Source organism: Tursiops truncatus, chromosome 1 (genome assembly GCF_011762595.2).
Source record: "Tursiops truncatus isolate mTurTru1 chromosome 1, mTurTru1.mat.Y, whole genome shotgun sequence".
Classification (NCBI taxonomy): domain Eukaryota; kingdom Metazoa; phylum Chordata; class Mammalia; order Artiodactyla; family Delphinidae; genus Tursiops; species Tursiops truncatus.
Window position 1 is genome coordinate 16401859 of NC_047034.1, and position 22055 is coordinate 16423913.

The window sequence follows — 22055 nt, forward strand, 5'->3', positions numbered from 1 at the left end:
CTTTTCTTAATCTCTGCAGTGATCTCATCTACATCTGGACTTTAAACTACCATGTGTATCCTTAATTCATCACACCACATCTTCCTTCTGAGCCCTGGACCCATGCATATTGGAAATAATTTCCACATGTTTGTCCCACAGGCACCTCAAGTACATTAAGTCCAAACAGTCCTTTCTATCCACCTTCTAATCTCTTCCAACACTTGTCACCCATGTGAATAGGGCTACTACGCCCTTCGTCTTCTAATGCAATAAATGTGAGGGACCCTGAGGGCAAATAAGAAAAATGCGATTAGTAAAGAGGAGGTGAACTCTGACGATGGAGAAACAGAAGGCGGGAAGACAGGCAAAAGATTGTTATGATTGACCAACCAGACATGGTAGGATAAAAAGGTTTGGAATGGGAAATAGGCATGACCACTTCATAAATGAATGATGAATGAATGAATGGCTGTGTGCATGTAATTTGTGTGTGTGTGGTTTATTAAGAAAAATAATAAGACAAAGAAGAGTTGCTGAAGGGAACCACATTGATGCACTAACTCTTAAGTCATCTAAAAGGCATGTTAGATGTATTATTAGTTCTTACTTCTTTGTTGACGAGTTCATAGAAAGGGCAGGCTCACTTTTATTGAAAGCGTGAGGAGAAGGCAAAATCTGAAAATTGCAACCATTTTCAAACTAACTGTGACTTGGCTCAATGTGTTTTGAGGCAAGGAGTGACAATGAAACATCCTTCGTTCAGTGGGGACTCTTCACTCTGAGTTCTTCCTTGGAGAAGGTTAGCAACGTCTTCCTCACTTATGGAGTGCATGATAACTTTATCAAAAGGCTTGGCACATGGTACTCAGTCCTTTTTCCTGTCTCAAAAGTGTGCTGATATGTCCAAAAAGGTGATGTCAGCATGATGATCATTTTCTAGAGAATCCAATATATTTCCATGCCAGTTGATCTTTAGGCACGAACTTTAAGTTGCATTTTGTACTGTTATCAAACATTACCACTTAGATTTTTAATTTACAAAGGTATATTAAAGCTTGTCCAGCAAAAGTAAGCAGCTCATTTGTGCCTTTGTGGATGGGGAAAAGCAGGGCATCAAATATGTGTCTGTCACTCCCACACTCATGATTCTCCAAATGATGAGTAGAGAGAAACCCATCTCTTTCACACATTGAGGGTTGCTAGTTTTATGTTCCTTACTTGATTATAATCTCCAGGAAAGCAAAGGCTGTGCCTCACTCCTAATCGATGAGCTAAAGTTAGAGCAAAACCAATACGTTCCTGCTCCAAGAAGTTTATCATACAATACATGGAGGAACATATGTATAAATGAACCATAATGTAAGTATTATGTCAGTGGGTCTCAAACTTGGCCATGCATGAGAATCACCTGGAAGGTGTGTTAATCCACATATTACTGGACCCCCACCACCAGAGTCATTAATACAGTAGATGTTAGGTTGTAATAAGGAAGAACTTTTGTATTCTGTTAAGCTAACTTTTGTATTCAAGTTAAGCACTAAAGGGATATTTCCTATAAGCTTAAATTATACATAATGGCCCATCTCCAGGAACCCTGCCTCCCAAGTAATGAGCGTTAAGTTAAATACCTTGTTTGGCTCACAGGAAACATCCTGCCCAGGCCCACCATGAATGGCTGCAGGAAAAAAGAGATTAACACATCTCCGGAATCTGGCTAAAACAGGGACTGCATCCCCCTCCCCTTTTAGTATAAAAGAAGCCTGAATTCTAACACGGGGAGGATGATTCTTTGGGACACTAGTCCACCATCTTCTCAGTCTGCTGGTTTTCCAAATAAAGTCACTATGCCTTACCCCAAAAACTCTTCTCTTGATTTATTGGCCTGTCATGTGGTGAGCAGTATGAGCTTGGACTTGGTAACAGGGTGATGCTAAGCCTTTGCATTTTTAATGAGTGATGCTGATTCTGCTGGTCTGGGGACCACACTTTGAGAAGACTAAAATATGGTGTCAGTGGTGGGTAGGTGAGATTATATTTACTCCCAAATAATCATAAGATGGCGGGGCTGACTTAAAATTTTAGACTTGAAAGGGAATTCTGAGATCTTCTAATTTAATTTCTCAAATATTTTGTAACACGAGTGAATAGTGGTGGGTCCGTATTCCTGACCCAACTTTTCTCCAACTTCTTTTCTGCTTCCCAAATGAGGTTTCCCAGATCTAGTAAAATCCCCGAAAGCCATCCCGCATTTGTGTCTCCCATATAAAATAGCTGTGGAAATCAATAACAGTTCTGTGTGTATAGCGATCTCAGAGGTTGCTTATGGGTTTTATTCCACCAGTAGAAATAACAGAAAAAATACACATGCATTAGATTGATTTTGGTCCCTTTGCTCTACCTTTAGAGGAAAAAATGAATATGAAAATATGTGTTCTTTCTGCGATTTTTCTCCCAGGAATTTCCCTTTTTATTTCTCAGGCAAAGTTGGCTGCCATCTGAATAGGAATATAAGGCTCCCTGGTCCTTTTCACCCACCATTATGCAGAGTCAGTTTTCCACCATTTAGAATTTAGTGCATCTTTGGTGAAGCCTGACAGGTACATGGAGGGTTGGTGGAGAGAGGTTGGAGGAAAGTAAGAGGGCTAAGAAAGCAGCTGTATAATTTATAATCTTCATGACCATAAAAGCACAGCAAGCAGATAAGGTTGAGCGCGCTGTCACGGGGGCACTAGCCAGGCCTCCGCAAGCTACAGGGTCTTGTTTCGTTGTCCTGTGACCTGCATCACAGTGCACAAAAGTCCCACTCTAGGGCCATAGCTAATCTGCTCTGACAGAATAGGAAAACAACTGCAGAACTCTGCAGCTTCTCTTTCCCATAACCAGGAGGCCAAATGCAAGCAACAGAACTACATTCTTTTGGAGAACCATCGTGACAAGTTAGAGCATCCAGAACTTATGATCAGGCTTTGACCCTGTGCTTTCATAGCTGCTACTGCAATGCTGCCTAGATGCTAAGCGCGTGGGTTTGGAGTTCACATTTTCGTTCTGCCGTTTGTGAGCTGGATAACCTTAGCTTCTACTTCAATAAGTTGCATCTTCTTTAACTATAAGATGGTGATCAGAATAAAGCCAAACACTGAGCGTTGTTAAGAGAAATGAAAAAACTAATCCATGTGAGATACAGAGTACAGGACACGTCCCATAGGAAGCATTTTTGATTATGACAGATACCTCATCAGTATATGTGCGATATGTCAGGCTAATTTACTTAGACCTGCTTATATATTTCTTGGCTGTTCGTCTTTATCTATTAAAGAGACTGTCCTCAATTTCTACAGGTTAGGCTGATCAACTAGGTAAATCACAACAATGAAAAACTCACACCTTGACCACATTGTGACAATTACCTGAATAACCAAGGAAACAGTTACAAATGTGTTCTGCAAAGGAGAGCTTCACAAAATGTTAACCCTGCATGGGTTTCTTATAATCAGTTCATTTTTTTTTATTATTGAAGGTTAGCTGATTTACAATGTTGTGCTAATTTCTGCTGTACAGCAAAGTGACTCAATTATACACATATAGACATTCTTATTTTATATTCTTTTCCATTATGGTTTATCCCAGGAGATTGGATATAGTTCCCTGTGCTCTACAGTAGGACATTGTTTTTTATCCATTCTAAATGTAATAGTTTGCATCTACTAACCCCAAACTCCCCCAAACCCCAACCTCTTATAATCAGTTCTTATCCTTCCCTTGACACAGTTCACCTCGGGATAATGTAATAATCACAATAAAGATACAACTAAAGCAAAGTAATTAATTTCATGTGCTGTTTTGCCATCGATGAAACATGATACCGCCTCCATCAGGTCACAAATAATGTCTTACAATAAAAAGCTCCCCTAACGTTAAAGAAATGCTGCACATAGACTCTAAAAACTGAACTCCTTCAGATTAGCCTCTGTATCAATGAGTCCTTTTGTTAGTGGACAAGGAAATAAAGGAGGTAGCAGTCAGCATGCAAGCGTTACTTTTTAGATTTGAAAAGAAGATGACCCATGGGGATGTTTCTGATCTACAGTGAAACGTAATATTCTGCTCAGGAGTTGACATTAGTATCACTATATTGGCGAAGGAGGGGCAGGGGGACAGAGGAGATGCTGCATATTTTTTGCTTGTTTCCTCTCTCATCAACTGGAAACGTGACAGTGTTAGTAGCAAGTGTTCTATCTGGTGTACAAAAACCGAGCACTTAGGCATTTTTGAGTGATAATTCGATAGGGTTAAATTACACTCGTGCGACAGCTCAACTTCGCTAATGAGGTACATTTCAGTAAACTGTTGACAGAACCGTCTGGAAGGTTTCTTTAATTTACCAACATGTAACAACATGGGAAAAGCATTAGTCAACTAGATGAAGATGAATAAGCAGTGAGGTCTAGGGGTATTTTACATTAATACCTGACAACCTGAAAGGGTTTTTTCACCTGTTCCATTTAGCCCAAGGCAGGCACAGAATCACTGGTACCTGTTAGTGTGGTTGACTTACCAAAGCAATGAAGGGAATTATCTAGAAGAGGGCTGAGTGGAAAATATGTCAGAGAAATTTCTTTTCCTTCCAGTTAACAGGAAGCATGTTCCTTGCAAAGTGGGGGATGGTTGCCCTAAAGTTGAAAGAATGTTTCAAAGCTTTTCAGATGGCTACACCAACATTTTCATTTTCAAATTCTTTGAGTTTGTCTTTACAGATGAAAAAATCTGTCTGTATAGATTTCTAGCCAGATGTTGATTGGGAATAGTGTAAGGTGCTCAACGAAATAATTTATTCCAAGCCAAGAAAAGAAAGGAAGTATAGGAAACATGGAAGAACAGTAAATAGGAGACGAGGAAATATGCTTATGAAGGCATCAAATGTTTATTGAAAAGATGCTCTAGCTAAGATTATACTAGCCAATAAGAAGGCCATAAAATCATTTGCATCCTTTGAAAAATGTCCCCAAACTACTGTTCTTCTAGCATCTGGCAAGTAGTATGTTTGAAGAGAAAAAGCCGACTCTAAGTGGATAAACATGGCAACCATTAGGGGGCGCTACAGATTCCAAAATAGATATTTAAGTACCAAAGTCTACCTGTTTCCCTAGACTCACAGACATAGAACACAAACTTATGGTTACCAAAGAGGAAAGGGTGGGGGGGATAAATTAGGAATTTGGGATTAAAATATACACACTACTGTATATAAAATTGATAACCGACAAGGACCTACTTACTATACAGCACAGGGAACCATACTAAATATCTTGTAATAACCTATAATGGAAAAGAATCTAAAAAAGAATAGGTATATAGGTATATGTATAACTGAATCACTTTGCTGTACACCTGAAACTAACACAACATTGTAAATCAACTATATTTCAATGAAAATTTTAAAAACAAAATATAATATAGCAAAAAAAATTGTTATTCTCCATACCTAATCATCCTAAAAATGTTAATGTATTGATATATTCTCAAGGGAAGGTGTGCCACAAAGGAGAGGCAGAAGCAAAGATGGAAATACTTTCTTACTACATCTGTTGGCCAGAAATTCCTCAAAACCACTGAGCATTTTAGAAGAATTAGGAGAAAAAAAGAATCAGTGACACCTTTAACTCTTGAGTGTCAAACACATAAGAGAGGATTGTTGGTTTAACTAACTCAAACTATCAGCTAATCCATAAACCACATCTGTTTAGCTTTGAGAGAATAAAGTGTATAGGGTTTCTCTGCAGCAAGTTACCTTTCTCATTTCATCTTGATATGGTGATTATTCCAGTGGTTTTGCATTTCCAGAACACACGGTGATTTGTTGGAGGCCCTTGGGATGACAGGCTAGGAGGGAGATGATGGAAAGATCTAAAAGACAAGAAACCGACTTTTCATAGTTTCCGCTGTGTCAGCTCAAAGTATACTACCTGAGGGGTAACAAAGGTGAGAAAACCATTCAGCAATATTGTCAACACACACACATACCTAGAAATGTCAAGCTGGACCTTGGAGTAAGACAGAAGTTCTGCCAACAGAAAAGCTCTAGGAGGTCTGAAAATACTGATGAAGGGTATGCTGAACAGAATGGAAAGTATTACAAAAGGGCCAGCTATCCAGAAATGACTCCTTTTGCTGGCCTCAGACACTATCTCTGACTCTCTGAACATTATTTCCAGTCTCAATGATAATCATAATAACAACAATTGCTAAAATGTTCCCCATGTTCTGTTATTCACAAAAACTTCCATCACCTCATTTGCTCCTGTGAGGTAGGTAAAACTTGACAGACAAAGAAGCTGACTTCAGCAACTGCCCACTCAGGCTGCAAAAGCAGCCAAATAAGACACAAACTCAGGTCCTCTGACTTCAAGTCCAAGTACTTCATTTTCACTGTGCTGAAATGTCATGGAATGTCTAGAGGCGAACTTGCAGAGTTTGAGCAGGGCTCGTACAGTCCAAGTGGGAATTAAATATCTTGGCAGGTTTTTGATCAGAGTGATCCTCATAGGGAATTCGAGAGGAAGGATTCCATCTTTCCACAGTCAGGCTAGGCATCTGGATGACCAGCAACTTGATTCTATCTTTCCTTTTCTCTAACTATATAAAAAACATGGACCTGGCAGTTTCCAAAGTAGTGAAGGCCAAGCATTCTTTCTGGGTTCTTTTTTTTTTTCTTACTCTATTACTTTTTTATTAGTAGAAGCAATAGAACAGAAATATGAGGAACAGTATTTGTAGATTTTTCCAAATATCTCTGTTACATAAATTTCTAGAAGTAGAACCATTGGGTTCAAAAATATGCACATGTAATATTTGATTTATATAGCTAAACTGCTTTCCATTGAATTCTACTTGTTTTTAGTTGAAGTATAGTTGATTTCCAATATTGTGTTAGTTTTGGGGTACAGCAAAGTGATTCGGTTCTATACACACACACACACATATGTATACACATATACAAACACACACACATATATATTCCTTTTTCTATTCTTTTTCATTACAGATTATTACAAGATATTGAATATTGTTCCTTTGCTATACAGTAAATCCTTGTTGTTAATCTATTTTATATATGTTAGTATGTGTCTGTTAATCCCATACTTGAGTCCTTTCACATTACAGAACAATATAAAATTAATAATAAAAGCAAACTAGCAACAGAGAAGGGAAATAAAACATCATGCCTATAAAATATTTTCGTATAAGGTCTCAGTTGAAAACACTTATCTGAACAGTAATACTTTTCTCACCCAACAGTGTGTATATAGTAGTTGCTAAAGCTTGGACCATATCTACTCAGAAGACAGTTCTAAACAATGTTAGGTCAACAGAATTGTCTGGCTGTTATTCTGACCAAGTAAAAACTGTCAAGTAATAGCTTGATGTAAACAGTTTTAAATTAAAAATGAACAATCAAATTTTGTCTGGGATTGACTCAGCTATCTAGTCAATTATTTTGTAAAGTTTAAACAATATTAATAGCCCACAATAGTTAAGATTTTTTGACTGCTTCCTGTGAGCCAGAAACTGTGCGTTTACAAGCATTATGCAATTTCATACTGCTACAGTTATATGAATGTCGGTGCTATTATTAGCCACATAGAGAAGAATGCAAAAAACAGACTTAGAGCCTAGGTAACTTGCCCACGTTATATAGCTGGTAATCCGTCGAGCTACCACTTGAACCCAGGTCTGTATTATTTCAGAGTCTAAACCCTTTACTATGTCTACTTGACTCTACCTTGGCCAGATACTCTGTCTCAGTTAACTTCCTAATGTTCTGCTATATTCCTAATTCTGGTTCTCAAACCCAGAGATAGCTTACTTTAGAAAGATGGAATGAAGTTAAATCAACTGAGAGCAAAATAGAACACACATGAATAGGAAAGCCCGCTTTCTGCAATGGGGTAGTTTGGCGCCAAGCTGAGTAACCAGTGCATGGCCAGGAATAGTATCAGAAATGACTCTTTTCAAATAAGAAATTAATCTTCCAGATATACTTGAATTCAAATATAAAAATGTATTACAAAGATTTTAAAATTGTGTGTAATAGGAAAAGACACACAATTTAGATGGAACCAGAAGAATAAACGAATTATGACAAATACATAGAATAGAGTACTGTGCAACCTTAAAAGAAATTAAATAGATTAACGTGTGCTAATACGGCAGTCACCAAGACATACTGTTACATGAAAAGTCAAGGCTCTGACTAGTATGAGCAGTAAGTTACCAAACAGACCTTAAAAGATAGACATACAAACTCATGCAAAATAGAATATCACTGGGAAGATCTACAAGATCCTGGTATTGTCTCTGGAGGGGGTTAACTGTGATTCAGAGAAAAGAGAAAGTCTACTTTTTACTACATAATTATTTGTATTGTTCTATCTTTTATCATGTACATAAATTACTTAGAAGTATTTTAACATTAATAAATAATAATAGGTGTGCAATCTATGTTTGTGGATCTGAACAATGATCGGAACACATGGGTCATGCCAACCTAGAAGCACTGGACTTGGAAGCAGACAAAAAAAATTTTAATTTGGTTCTGTCACCAACTAGCAGGGCAGGGTTTGTGTAAGGGACTTAAATCTTTTAGCTATAATTTCATGTATGGGAAATTGGTATAACAGCCGCTCCACAGATTCTCAAGGATGAGATGAGACCATATACAGCAGAGCATTCTCTGAAGTGTAAAAATGCCAGGAATTATTATTGTTTGTTGTTGCTGAAGCAGGCTGTGGTTCAGATCAGGAAGCCATGTCTTCAGAAAGGGAGCACTTACCACGCATAGCCTGACTTGCCACGTCAAGCAGATCAACCAGATATTTGCCAAATATTCGCTTCACTTTGTACCATATTCCCATTCTTTTGCAACTAGATGTGAAAATACTTACGATTTCTCCTTTAGAAAGGAGAAAATGTTTGTTTGCAGAAATGGTTGTTTCTTTGGGGTAGAAGGTAAACCTAAGAGGGACCTCGGCAAGATGGAGAGAAACAATCTTGTTCCTTTAAAGAAGAAGGTGAAGAGGAGAGAGGAATGGATAAAGGCTGAGACCAGCGAAAGATAGGGTGCTCAGCAATGTGACCTCACCAGACTGCTTGGCATTAGAATCACAGAATGGCGGACATGAGTAGCGTCTAGAAGAAGCTACTTAAAAGGCTGAGGACAACACACACAGGGTCTCTCAAGACAACAGAGACAGGGAGAATGAGAGTGAGGTTAAGAGAGAGAGGCACAGGAAGTAAAAACCCAGGACCTCTCAGAAATATAAGGAAGAGTCTTGGACTGTCACAGAAATGGACTGGGATCCAGTTTTACCCTAGAAGTTCAAGGGGCAGGGGCCCCAGCTGACCGCAGGGTAACGTACTGTTTCCCCAAATACATGCTTGGCCAGCAGTACGCCCGAGTATTAGACTGAGTTTACAGAATGCAACTCCTGGACAGCCAGCCCAGTGGATTGACTGTCCACAATCAGCAGGAACATTCCTGGGTGAAGCGCAAACTGCTTTCCTTGGTGCTTGACCCTTCCAAACCATAATGATAATTGCTGCTGTGTTGCAAGCTGGGCTTATGCACAATGCAGGGGTTAGTGCCCTCCCCTCAGGAAGGCTACCAAGGAGTAGGGACTACACACATCTGATTGTGACAAATGCCTAGTTTACCTGCTAATCAGTGCACAGTAGTAGGTATCTTGTAATCTCACCAAAGCAGAAAACCCCACGCATCTCAGCTCAAAAAAATCAAATCAAATCTACTGCTTCTATATATATCTGGTAAGAAATGAAATACATTCAGTTTTAATCACATGAGCAGTCAATCAAATATCGAATTGAAAACAATGAACTGCAAAGAGCCACCTCGAAGTCACTTAGCATTGATAAATTAGTAATGTATTATTAAATTATTCATATCTTTTTTTCTTCCTTCGAACTATAATGATATACTGTACACAGCACTGATCATTTACTTAGGCTGAGTCCATTCATTTAATTATGCTGCTGAACTTGGTAGGCCAATTGGTCATCATGAGAGTTTCCAGGCAAGCTTATCACAAATATATAGAACATGTTTCTTATTGCCCCCAGTGGCTAAGTGCTAAAATGCTATTTAGTGCTCAGAAGGTTAATGTCCTGCTTATGTAAATTGTCCAATTTAACATTCAGCAGCGGTATCATAAATTCTGGCTCCAGGATTTCATTAAACGTATGTTCAAACTAGTTGACCTTAAAGGTTAACAAGCACAAGTTAAACAGGACAATTATTTAACTCACTTCTTATCAAGAGACTGAAGTGTACTAGCCGTTTAATAGCTCCGCAGACTTCACAATTAGAATTCTTAGAAGGTCTCTGATAAAACGGCAGGTCATGAATTTTCATAAGGATGTCAGATAATAACTATTTATCTGCACTTGTTTTTTCTTTCTTATAAACTTAAACTTTGATCTTAACATTCAATTAGAAATGAGTCCACAGAGAAGGACTAGGTAACTCAGGTTGCTAGGGTTCACCTTCATTTGGGTCTGCACGGGGATTTAAAACATCACTTACGCATCGTCATTCATGAAAATTAACATGAAAGTCAGGGACTCACCATTAAGTGTGCAGAGCTCAAATGAAGCATGGGGCCCAACACTGAGTTACAACACCTCTTTTACTGGTTTGGGACATTAGACTAAACATTTGATTCTTTTCTTAAAAGACCCCCAAATGCCTATTAACCTCCTGGAAAAAAAATGCATTCTCCTTTGCTTTTATAACATGATGCGTTTTTTTTTGTTTTTTTTTTTATGCGGTACGCGGGCTTCTCACTGTTGTGGCCTCTCCTGTTGCGGAGCACAGGCTCCGGACGCGCAGGCTCAGCGGCCATGGCTCACGGACCCAGCCGCTCCGCGGCATGTGGAATCTTCCCGGACCGGGGCACGAACCCGTGTCCCCTGCACCGGCAGGCGGACCCTCAACCACTGCGCCACCAGGGAAGCCCGCATGATGCGTTTTAATATAACAGAAAGTTAGATGATTCAAGACATCCTTTTCCTCGCCAGTCTGGTTTCTTCTCCTGCTCTCCTTGGGCATTTTTTTGTGAAATGGGAGCGAATCTCTGGAAGTGATCGCTAAGGCCGTGTTACCTACGCTGAGGTGAAGCTTGGAGCGAAGTCCGTGGGCTGACGTTTGCATGTGCTTCTCTCTGCGGGAGGATCAGGCAGTGGCTTCGGGGATACATTAAACTGGTAACCACACACCAGCTATCTCAACAGTTGGTGGCCACTGTCCACCAGGAAAAGGCACAGAAACCTTCTCTCCTTGCAGGTGTAACTGTTTAGACTGCAAGCTCTTTGGAAAATAAAGCAGCACATAACAGCAAATAGGACTTTATTCATAAATCATGAGCTGAATTTCTGTTAGGAGCTGAAATGAAGCAAAATGGGTCCAATTTGCCTGTAGGTACACTGGGGGTGTGATAAGTAATTTTTAAAATTTGGTAATGTGCGTTAAAGGTAATTAAATGTGACGATAGAAAAGGGAGAGATGGATAGATAGATAGATAGATGGATAAATAGGTGTTAAATATATCTGTGCTTGGCCCAGTTCCTCTTCCTGCCTTCCTCATTCCCCCAGAGGTTACTTATTTTTAGGAGCTGTTAAAAAAAAATAATATAAGGAAGAAATATTTTCTAGCATGAAAAGATGTGACAGTGTTTTATATCCTCTTGTGTTGCTCTTCATCCAAACTTCATCTTTTGAATATTGCCTTCAAATCCTGCCTGAAAGGGGACATAAATAAAGTGAAATGGCTAATGGACTAAAAACACTTATGATCAGGTTTTCATAACGAACATTATTGATAGCTTCTACCGCGCAGCCACCTGCACACAGTGCAATATTCATTTCTAAAGTAAGATTTAGAGCCCTATTTGCAATAAAAAGGCTAGCACATGCAAATAAAGAATTCGAGAGTGAGGCCGGCAATGGCCTCCCCCAAGAGAGGGAGGAAAGACCTCTTTCCATCGCAGAACTGACCACAGGGTCACAGGACACTTTTTCAGATTTCAGACGTGGCTGTGCATTTCATGGCATCCTGGGAGGGTCTTCAGGGACAGAAAATTGTTAAGTCCTTAATTTGGAAACAACCACTTCTTTCTCCTCAATGGCTTAGTATTTGCACTTGGTCAGGCAAATAAATTTGCATTTCTGTACATTGAAACAATAACAAGATCGTTTTGCAGGAAATGTAACACAATACAAATAAGGAAGCAGGCAAGATGGGAATATTTTTATGGAGTCTGGTGCTTTCCATGTCCATTTTAAGGTGATTTTCCTGTTGTTGTTGTTTTGTTTTTTTTCCTTTAAACATTTCTATTTTAGCAAAGACAGATAAAGAAAAGCCTTTGTGATGAATAGAAATTTATTTGGTGTTCAAAAATTTTTCTTATCAATAACACTCTCTTTAAAAATATTTTAGCTGTAGTAACAATAAGAAGATTATAGCAAAACAGAAAGCCTTTTATCTGCTTCTTGCTATTGAGATAGCGTTTGGAAGGCATAATTTTCTTCTCTTTTAGTTCTTACTATTCCCATCTCAGCAAAAAAAAATTTTTTTTCTTCAAACTCCGGACTTTATTATTCTAAAAAAATTAAGTTCAGATTACATAGGAAACTGGAAATTATGGCTTTATTAAATTAAATTAATTTAAAAGAGCATTGGATTTGTGGGACTTGTATAGTTACTCATATCTACAGCTTCTATTATGGTAGGATCCCCTCCTTCAATTATATTGAAAATATGAATCCCAGTATACAGTCCCCCTTGGAACTGTGCATTAATGTTAGAGATTGTCACCTCTGTACTCTAAAGAATAGTGATAGCTTCCAAGTTATATAGCAATCAACAGCAAAACATTTCTCCCTCCCTTCAGAATCTCATGGTACTGCAAGGTATTACTGAGAGAGAAAAATGTTTTGCATGGGAAATTGCAACAAAGATTTCACACATAACTGCATCAGTGTTTAGTTGTGAGTCCCTATTTTTGTCCTTTCTTTTGTCAGAATTTGAGTGTAACAGAGAGCAAAGAAAGACATGAAAAGGAGGATGCAAAATGACTGCAAACTCTTCATAAATGGCAAACTCATCGCTCAGAGACAAGCTGAGGCCTCACTGCTGATGACAGACACAGCCCAGATGCTCGGATGCAATCAATGCTACCTGGGAGGGAGCTGGGAACGATGAGACAAGTGTGACGCTGCTCCCCCCATCCCCTCACCCCACCCACTCCCACCTCCAGAGCAAAGAAAGGGCCAGCAGTCCAAATCACAAATCCAGCCTGCTGCAGGAGAACACCAATCCAGACAGTGTCTACTATGTGAGAGACAGCTCAAACGGATGCTCAAGTCTTGTGACAGCTAGGTTGTGACACATCAGGAATGAGTGGCAGCTGGGTGAAGACAAGTGGAAGACACCCTAGCATAAGAGAGGGAAGGAGGGGGATTCCCTGGTGGCGCAGTGGTTGAGAATCTGCCTGCTAATGCAGGGGACACGGGTTCGAGCCCTGGTCTGAGAGGATCCCACATGCCACGGAGCAGCTAGGCCCGTGAGCCACAACTGCTGAGCCTGTGTGTCTGAAGCCTGTGCTCCGCAACAAGGGAGGCCGCGACGGTGAGAGGCCCGCGCACCGCGATGAAGAGTGGCCCCCGCTTGCCACAACTGGAGAAAGCCCTCGCACAGAAACGAAGACCCAACACAGCAAAAATTAATTAATTAATTAATAAACTCCTACCCCCAGCATCTTCTTTAAAAAACATAAAAAAAAAAGAAAAGAGAGGGAAGGAGGTTGCCATGAGTTGAACTGTCTTCCCCAGAAAGATATGCTGAAGTCCTGATCTTTGGTCCCTGTAATGTGAGCCTATCTGGCAGATGCAGTTGAGTTAAGATGAGGTTGTACTGTATTAGAGTGCACCCTAAATCTAATAACTGCTGTCCTTATGAAGAGAGAGAGATTCAGAGACGGAGAGAGAATGCCATATAATCATGCAGGCAGAGACTGCAGTGATGTATATTCAAGCCAGGGAACTCCAAGGACGGCGGGCAACCACCAGAAGCTAGGAGAGGGGCATGGAACATCTGTCTGCCTCAGAGTATACAGAAGGAACCAACCCTGCTAAAACCTTGATTTCAAATTTCTAGTCTCCAGTATGATGAAAGGATAAATTTCTGCTATTCTAAGCCAACTGGTATGTGGTACTTTGTGGCAGGCCTAGGAGACTCATACAGAGGTGGATAGGAACGTGACTTACTTCCTCCTTCCCATTTTCTCCTAGCAGTCCCTGAACCAGAATCTGTTCTGGTATCTCTCACAGTCTCCTGAACAGACTCTCAGACTGACTGGCACTGATTACACGGAATGCAGAGAATCACCATGCAGAAGTCTTGATGTCCTCTCTCAAACTGGACCTGCCTCTTGGTCAATGATGTCAGTAGCCAGTCTTGATTATGCTCTAGTTCCTCAGAATTGATTTTGAACTTCTAATAATTCCTCCTTACATCCTCAAATTAAAAAAAAAAAAAAAAAAAAGGTCCTCAACTCTCTTCTTCCATATTTTCCTCTCAAAACCATCATGGCTTGGGCCTAGCTCCCTTTCACCTTCTAAAAGTTTACCAAGTATCACACTTATATGGTCACGCTCTTTATGGCAGGCAGGAACAGGCAAACGTAACTGCTAGATTGCATTTAGAGCTTAGGTTTGGGGATCAAACTCCTTTGATGGAGGGAGAATAATTCTGGCAGCCTCTGCAAGTCTAACCTCAGATACTATGTCATGGTCTTCCTGCAGTGTTGATGCCTAAGAGCTTTTCAGACAAGACTGCCTGGCAGTAGTTCTCAGTTTAAGGTTAGATAATCATAACGATAATCGTTATGATAATCGCCACCATCTGTAACATCCACAACTCACAACTGTGACTCCAAAAAAGAAAGGTTTGGAGTTATGAATGGCAGACCATTTTGTATCAGGTTTCCAACGTTCATGACCTGCCCAGGGTTGGATTAATGACACAAATGCCAGGACTAATTTTCACCCTCAGTATATGATTATTCAAAATGAGTTACTAATGACACAGCACATATATGTGTGTATGTGTGTGTGTATATCTTCTTGACACCATTACAATTACTCATATACTCTATACAAAGCTCCCATAAGATCTTTCCCCAAAAGAACTCTTTAAAATTTTTTTAAAGTTTTTTTACACAATTTTAAAAGTTACTTTCCATTTACAGTTATTACAAAATATTGGCTATATTCCCCATGTTGTACAATACATCCTGCAGCCTATCTTATACCCAGTAGTTTATACTTCCCCCTCCACTGCCGACCCCCAACTGGTAACCACTAGTTTGTTCTTTATATCTGCGAGTCTGCTTCTTTCTTGTTTTATTCACTAGTTTGTTGTATTTTTTAGATTCCATATATAAGTGATATCATACAGTATTTGTCTTTCTCTGTCTGACTTACTTCAGTTAGTATAATGCCCTCCAAGTCCATCCATGTTGCTGTAAATGGCAAAATGGTGTGCTTTTTTATGGCTGAGTAATATTCCAGTGTGTGTGTGTGTGTGTGTGTGTGTGTGTGTGTGTATGTACCACATCTTCTTTATCCATTCATCTAATAGTGGACACTTAGGTTGGTTCCATATCTTGGCAATTGTAAATAATGCTGCTATGAACATTGGGGTGCATATATCTTTTTGAATTAGTGTTTTTGTTTCCAAAAGAACACGTATTCAACAATTTAAGGGGAAAAAAACCCACCTTGTTGTATAATTTCCCCTTCACTAACTTTCCTGACCCTACTTCCAAAAGTCAACTATAGTTAACACCCGAGGCGTATCACGGGATTTATGAAACCATCAAAACCTTCACAACTAACAGGAGAGATCTCATTTACTTAAATTTACGTCTATAGTTGTGAAAATGAAACATAATTTTAAAGGACTCCGTCTGCTGTGGAAGTTTTCCTCTGTTATAACTTCTGTGTAAAATTGAATACTCTTTGCCATTAACAGGGGGAGTCAAAGGGATTCATTAAAGCACTAGCCTGTTATTCCAGGGGCTTCTAACTAGCTGAAGGGAGAGAGAGAAACAATGAATCATGAGCATCCCTTTTGCTTTGCCTGCATGTCTCTTTCCCCTTTCCTCTTATAGGTCTCCTTCTTATACCTCATGGATTAAACACCTAGTAGACAAATGGACATTAATTAAAGGCAGACATGAAACCGTTTCAAGGATCTGATGTGGAAGAATGAGTACGAATTTGGAAGGCAGGGAATCCTAGTGCATCACTTACTAAGCTGTGACCTTTGGCAAGGAAGTTTACTCATTCATTCAACAAATACATAATGACCACCCACTCTGAGCTGGCCACTGGAGTTACAACAATAAATAAGGCAGACGTGGGCCCTTCACTCAAAATATTTCATTCTATTTAACTGTCTTCTCCAAAGCTCAGCTTCCTCCTCTGTTAATTTGGCATAATTATAACATCAGATTCATGCGGAAAGTGTGAGGGAAGGAATGAGATACAATACATGTGAAGGAATTGTGAAGTCCAGTAAAATTAGCTATTATTTCCACTGGATAGGAAATACCTTAAGAGTAAAAACAGTTTGCTATTTGCCTTTAGTATGCCCTGCACCTTGCACAATGCTTGGCGTTTAGTAGATACTCAGTGAAAATTTATTGTATGATTATGAACACCAATAGAGATCAGATTAGTCACTTCCTCATCTGCTCTTCGCAATTGGTACGCACTTTGAACAATACACGATGTGAAAGCGTGTTATGTTCCTCTCGGTATTCTTCTCGCCCTTCTTTACCTGACACAATCGCTGGAGCACAGATGGTGCTTGGAATTTATTTCAGTAAAATGTCTGTCAGTTAACAATCATTTCAAATAGAAAACTTAAGCAGGGAAGGGTCAGCACTCGGCCATGTCTGCTCCATGCCCTGCGAAACCCATGTCCATCACATCCTCTCTCACTGGCCAGCCGCCAATACTGAGGATTTCATTATCAGCTCCACCCAGGTTTGGAAATGACCCTAAATATGCTTGTTAGTGTATAAGAGACTGGGTGTATGTTGGACAAGGTTTCCTTGTGGAAGGGACTCAAAATAACGTTTAGGTAACGAGAGGGTAGAGTTGTAGGGGAGGGAGTATATCCTTCAGCGAAAATAACATACACGAGGGACTGAAAATGGGAGATGAGATGGAAATTTTGTGAAACAAAGAAATCCACCATGCCTGAAGCATAGGTCAGGAGGAGAGTGGTCCAAGATGAGGGGTGGGCAGGGGCTAGGGCTGGGTTGGCAACCTCTGCAATATTGACATTTGGGGCCAGAAAATTCTTTGATGTGGAGTTCTGTCCTGTGCCTTGTGGGTGGTTAGCAGAACAATCACTATATGCCAACAATATGCCCCAGTGGGATGACCAAAAATGTCTCTGGATACTGCCAAAGGCCCCTTGGGGGAAAAACTTCTGAGATTGAGAACCACTGGCAAGAAGTCCACTGGAGGGAAAATGGAGGTTTTGACCAAGATAGTGGCAGTAGGATGGACAGAACCTGGTAGATTCAAGAGGTATTAGGAAGTAGAATGCGAGTGGTATTCATAATCTTGCCAGGCATCTTTTTTCTGACCTTTTTCACTGTTCTATTTGACCCTACTCAAGGCCTGGGGAAGAACCAGCAGAGCAGGTCTTCTTGTTAATACCCATCTGATTTCAATTGGTTCCATCTTTTTTTCTGATTCAGGAGACCTCTTTGCTTATTACTTATTGCTTATCACTATAATTTCTAACTCTTTACTTCTTATGAAGGTTGACATTGGAACTGTCTGTGAAGGACATTGTTTGCATTTCCTTTTGAAGAGAAGCTCAGGCCACACAGGCCCATTTTGACTATCTACCTGTTTTTCCTGGAGGCAGGAAATTACTAGAAGCTTGTCAAAGCAGTTCCCATCCTTCCACTGATCCCCATTTTACAAGGAAACTCAGGGAGGAATCCCAAGTATAAAGGACCAAAAAAGTAGCATTGATGAGTCTACCACAATCTGAGCTTGCTGAAGTTAGCAGAATGGTCTTCTGGTTATCTCACAGAAAAATCAACAGTCGTCAGAATATATTTATTAACCTACTTAGTGGATTTCAGGAACAATCTCATCATGACCCCCCTCACACAGTATAAGGCCTTTTCCCTTAGTAAAAGGAAGAACCAAAGGTCATAGCTTCCCTGCAACTTCTATCCACTAATTAGAGAGACCCGTTACTAGGTGAGGCTGAACATAATTGGGCCATTACAAAATAAAAAATATACAATTTCATTTCTGTTGGTTTTCCTGTGAGTGAGACACAGATCATCAACGGATAGTCAAAGTGTAACAAGAATATTACTGACGGGTTTTCTAAATGTGAGATTCCAGCTCCAGGGATTCTATTAATATTGCTCACATTAAAGAACCTGAATGGACAGGTAGCCATTTGGGACCTGCTTCTGATCCAAAGCCATGCTAAATATCTAGTTTTACCATTGTGAGCCGTATTCAATGGCAAGCTCAGGAAATAATATTGACACTGAGAGGAAAACTCTCTTCTTTAGTAAAGACACCAAGGTTTCCTTAAAGCCAACAATATTCCAGGAGCAATTTATTAAAAATCCTCCCCAAAAGATCTGTGGGTAAATATACACAGAGGCAAAGCCATGGTACGCACTTCAACCTACAGCCGTATGCACACATCTGGATCAGGACTTCGAAATCTGGTCTCAGGTCACTGGAGGACTTCTAGCTTCATGGAGACACCTTCTCTGGAGGTGAAGCTAGCTACAAATTCTATTGCAAACCCTCACATTCTCCACCCATTTCTCTTGTCTCCTGTGCAAAGACAAGGCCCTAGTGCACTGAGTTTGATGCTGTTGTTGTTGCCAAATGTGGTCTAGTTTCCATCTTAAGAAAATTAATTTCGTGGTTTCTACTTTCATATGAATGAGTCCATTGGAAATGACAAAATGAACAAAGCTTGAAGAAAATTAGAAAAGCAAGTAGGCAATGTGCTCTAGCTTACCTTGAAAGTGTTTGTGGTAGTAATGGCCATTTTTAATGTGTTGTGATAGTGGCTAAGATTAGGCTTCATCAGACACATGACTATCCCCAATTTTTTTTAAAAGGAAAGTTCTGTGTATTTAATACCACAACAACTCGCCAAGGTAGTGGAGTCCAAAATGCTGGAAAGTTAATATTTCAATAGAGCCTGAAAAGGACAGCCTTGTTTTCCATGGAGAGGCAACGTGATGCTGAAGAAAGAACACAGCGCTGGGAGTCAGGCCCGTGAGTGTTGGACAGTTCCTCCTCCTGTGTGGCCTTGGGCATATCAGTCTCAACCCACCTGCTCCCATACATCTAAGGCCTTGTCAGGCATTAAAATTCTATGATTAAAAGAAAAAGGGGCATATATCCAGAGAAAACTATAATTCAAAAAGATTCATGCTATGTTCATAGCAGCACTATTCACAATAGCCAAGACGTGGAAACACCCTAAATGTCCATCGACAGATGAATGGATAAAGAAGATACGATACATATATATAATGGAATACTACTCAGCCATAAAAAAGAATGAAATAATGCCATCTGCAGCAACATGGATGCAACTAGAGATTATCATACCAAGTGAAGTAAGTCAGAAAGAGAAAGACAAATACCATATGATATCACTTGTATGTGGAATCTAAAATATGACACAAATGAACCTATCTATGAAACAGAAACAGAATCACGGACATAGAGAACAGATTGGTGGTTGCCAAGGGGGAGGGGGTTGGGGGAGGGATGGAGTGGGAGGTTGGAGTCAGCAGATGTAAGCTTTTATATACAGAATGGATAAACAAGGTCCTACTGTATAGCGCAGAGAACTACATTCAATATCCTATGATAAACCATAATGGAAAAGAATACAAAAAAGAATGTGTATATATATATATATATATATATATATATATATATATATATATATATATATATGTATAACTGATTCACTTTGCTGTACAGCAGTAATTAACACAACATTGTAAATCAACTATACTTCAATAAAAAAATAAAACAGAAACAAAATGAAAACAATCCACAAGATCACATGCTTTCTTTTAATCCTCCATGACTTCATATGACCATGAGAGGCAACAGAAAGACAAATTTCCTTGCTAAGAAAGGGGAGGTTGTCTTTTGGCGATTCATCCCTAATCTCTTTTCTCAAATTGAGAGCTCCCTCTCCAGACTCACTGCATATTGGGATCCTTTACTGCCCAGGTCCAGGATCATTCTGAAAATAAAAATGTTCTTCTCACACAGCTGGGCAGCAAGTGTTCAGAACAAGAGTGAAAGGCTAGACAAATCTCTCCATTGTCTAAATGTCAAGATTCTTGGTATCACCCATCTGTGAATCAGAGATTCAGAAAACAGAATCCCTGCTTTCTAAGACAAAGAAGGCTGAGGTCTGAGTGGTGCATTGTGCCACGTGTGGAGCCCATATTTTGAACCCAGCAAGTGTAACCAATACCCCTAAATTCAATAAGAAATAAACACTGAAAAACTCTGTAGGGTAACAGCATCAGTGCTCTGTGCTTAGCATCCCTTCCAGGTACTGAGAGGAAAGCATATTCAGTGCTGGTGGTAGTTAGTGCAGTGAAACAGCAGAAAATCTGGTGACAAAAATCCTTATGGCATAATGTTTAGTGGAAAAGTAGTATATACAACTTTGATCCAAATTATATTTAAACATAAATGTAAATTTTTTTCTTTGTATGCATCTTTTCCAAAATTCTTACAGTAAAATTTGATTAATTTTGTTGTAAACAATACAACCAATTCCATTTTGAAACTATAGAAATATTTAGCAAATCTACGCGAGTTGAGAAGTCACCCCAGTTTTAACTTGTATTTTTCTCAAAATTTTATCCACGTATTGATGACTTCGGCTTGTTATGCCAAAAATTTACATGCTTTTTGCTAAGCACAGGAGAGGTGGATATTATGTTACAGCATTCAAATGCTCTCTTTTTCTTTTGTGTGTGTGACCCTGTAGGGCAAGTTGGAAGATGAAGAATAGCAGCCGTAAAATTCCTACCATCCATCTCATAGCACTTGGCATTATATGAATATTTGCCTGCAGTGTTTTATTGTGCAATAACAAAAATGGGGGGTGGTGGCTTTAAAATAGCTAGTTTACAAACATTGTATCTTTACAGATAAAGCTGAATATGGTCGACTTTCCTGAATCAGTGGGGTGGTGCTAATGAAATTACAATTAGAGAATCGATAAAAATAGACAGACCTTAAATACAAAAGACTATGCACTGTACAATTCTATTTATACGAAATTGTAGAAAAGGCAAAACTAGAGTGTCAGAAAGGAGCTCAGTTGTTGTTAGGGGGCTGCTGGTAGATTGAAGGGGTCTAATAGAAAGGGACACGAGAACACTTTAGGGTGAGGAGATGATGCCGTATCTTAATTATTGTGGTGACGTGATTCTGTACAAGCACTCATCAAACTACACTTTTAAAATTGGTCAATTTTAGTGCATGTAATGCCTTAATAATAATACTTTAATAATAATAACATAATACCTTAATAGGCATAAAAGAGGAGGAAATGGGCAAGATTTGCCTAGACCTATTCATTTGAGGCAACACCTAAAGTTCTAGAAAGGGGACAAATTGCAGCATTTACCATACATGGTAAGTATCACTGGTCTATTAAGGACACACAGATTGGGTTCAACTGTCACCATGAGAAAGAAGTGGCAGTTCCTTGTATACAATTCAGGATGCACTTTGTACTAGTAGAAATGAGAATCTGAAAATCTGGAAGGATCGAGGTAGCCCACTTTTCTCTTTTGGTTGCTTGATCATTCAAAAATCCAGGGCAAATCTTGCCATGGCTGATGAATACTGCCTAAGAGACTGTTAACTCCCATAGGGAGGT

The 22055-nt window shown here is 39.5% G+C and overlaps 1 long non-coding RNA gene across 1 annotated transcript in view; it reads right to left on the minus strand.

Annotated features, from left to right (window-relative positions):
• The window catches only part of LOC109547523 (uncharacterized), a 47955-nt gene that overhangs the window by 20273 nt on the left and 5627 nt on the right, over positions 1-22055 (minus strand). Inside the window, exon 3 of the long non-coding RNA XR_002173318.3 lies at positions 5771-5886. This is a non-coding gene — a long non-coding RNA (uncharacterized lncRNA). The remainder of the gene's footprint in view (positions 1-5770; positions 5887-22055) is intronic.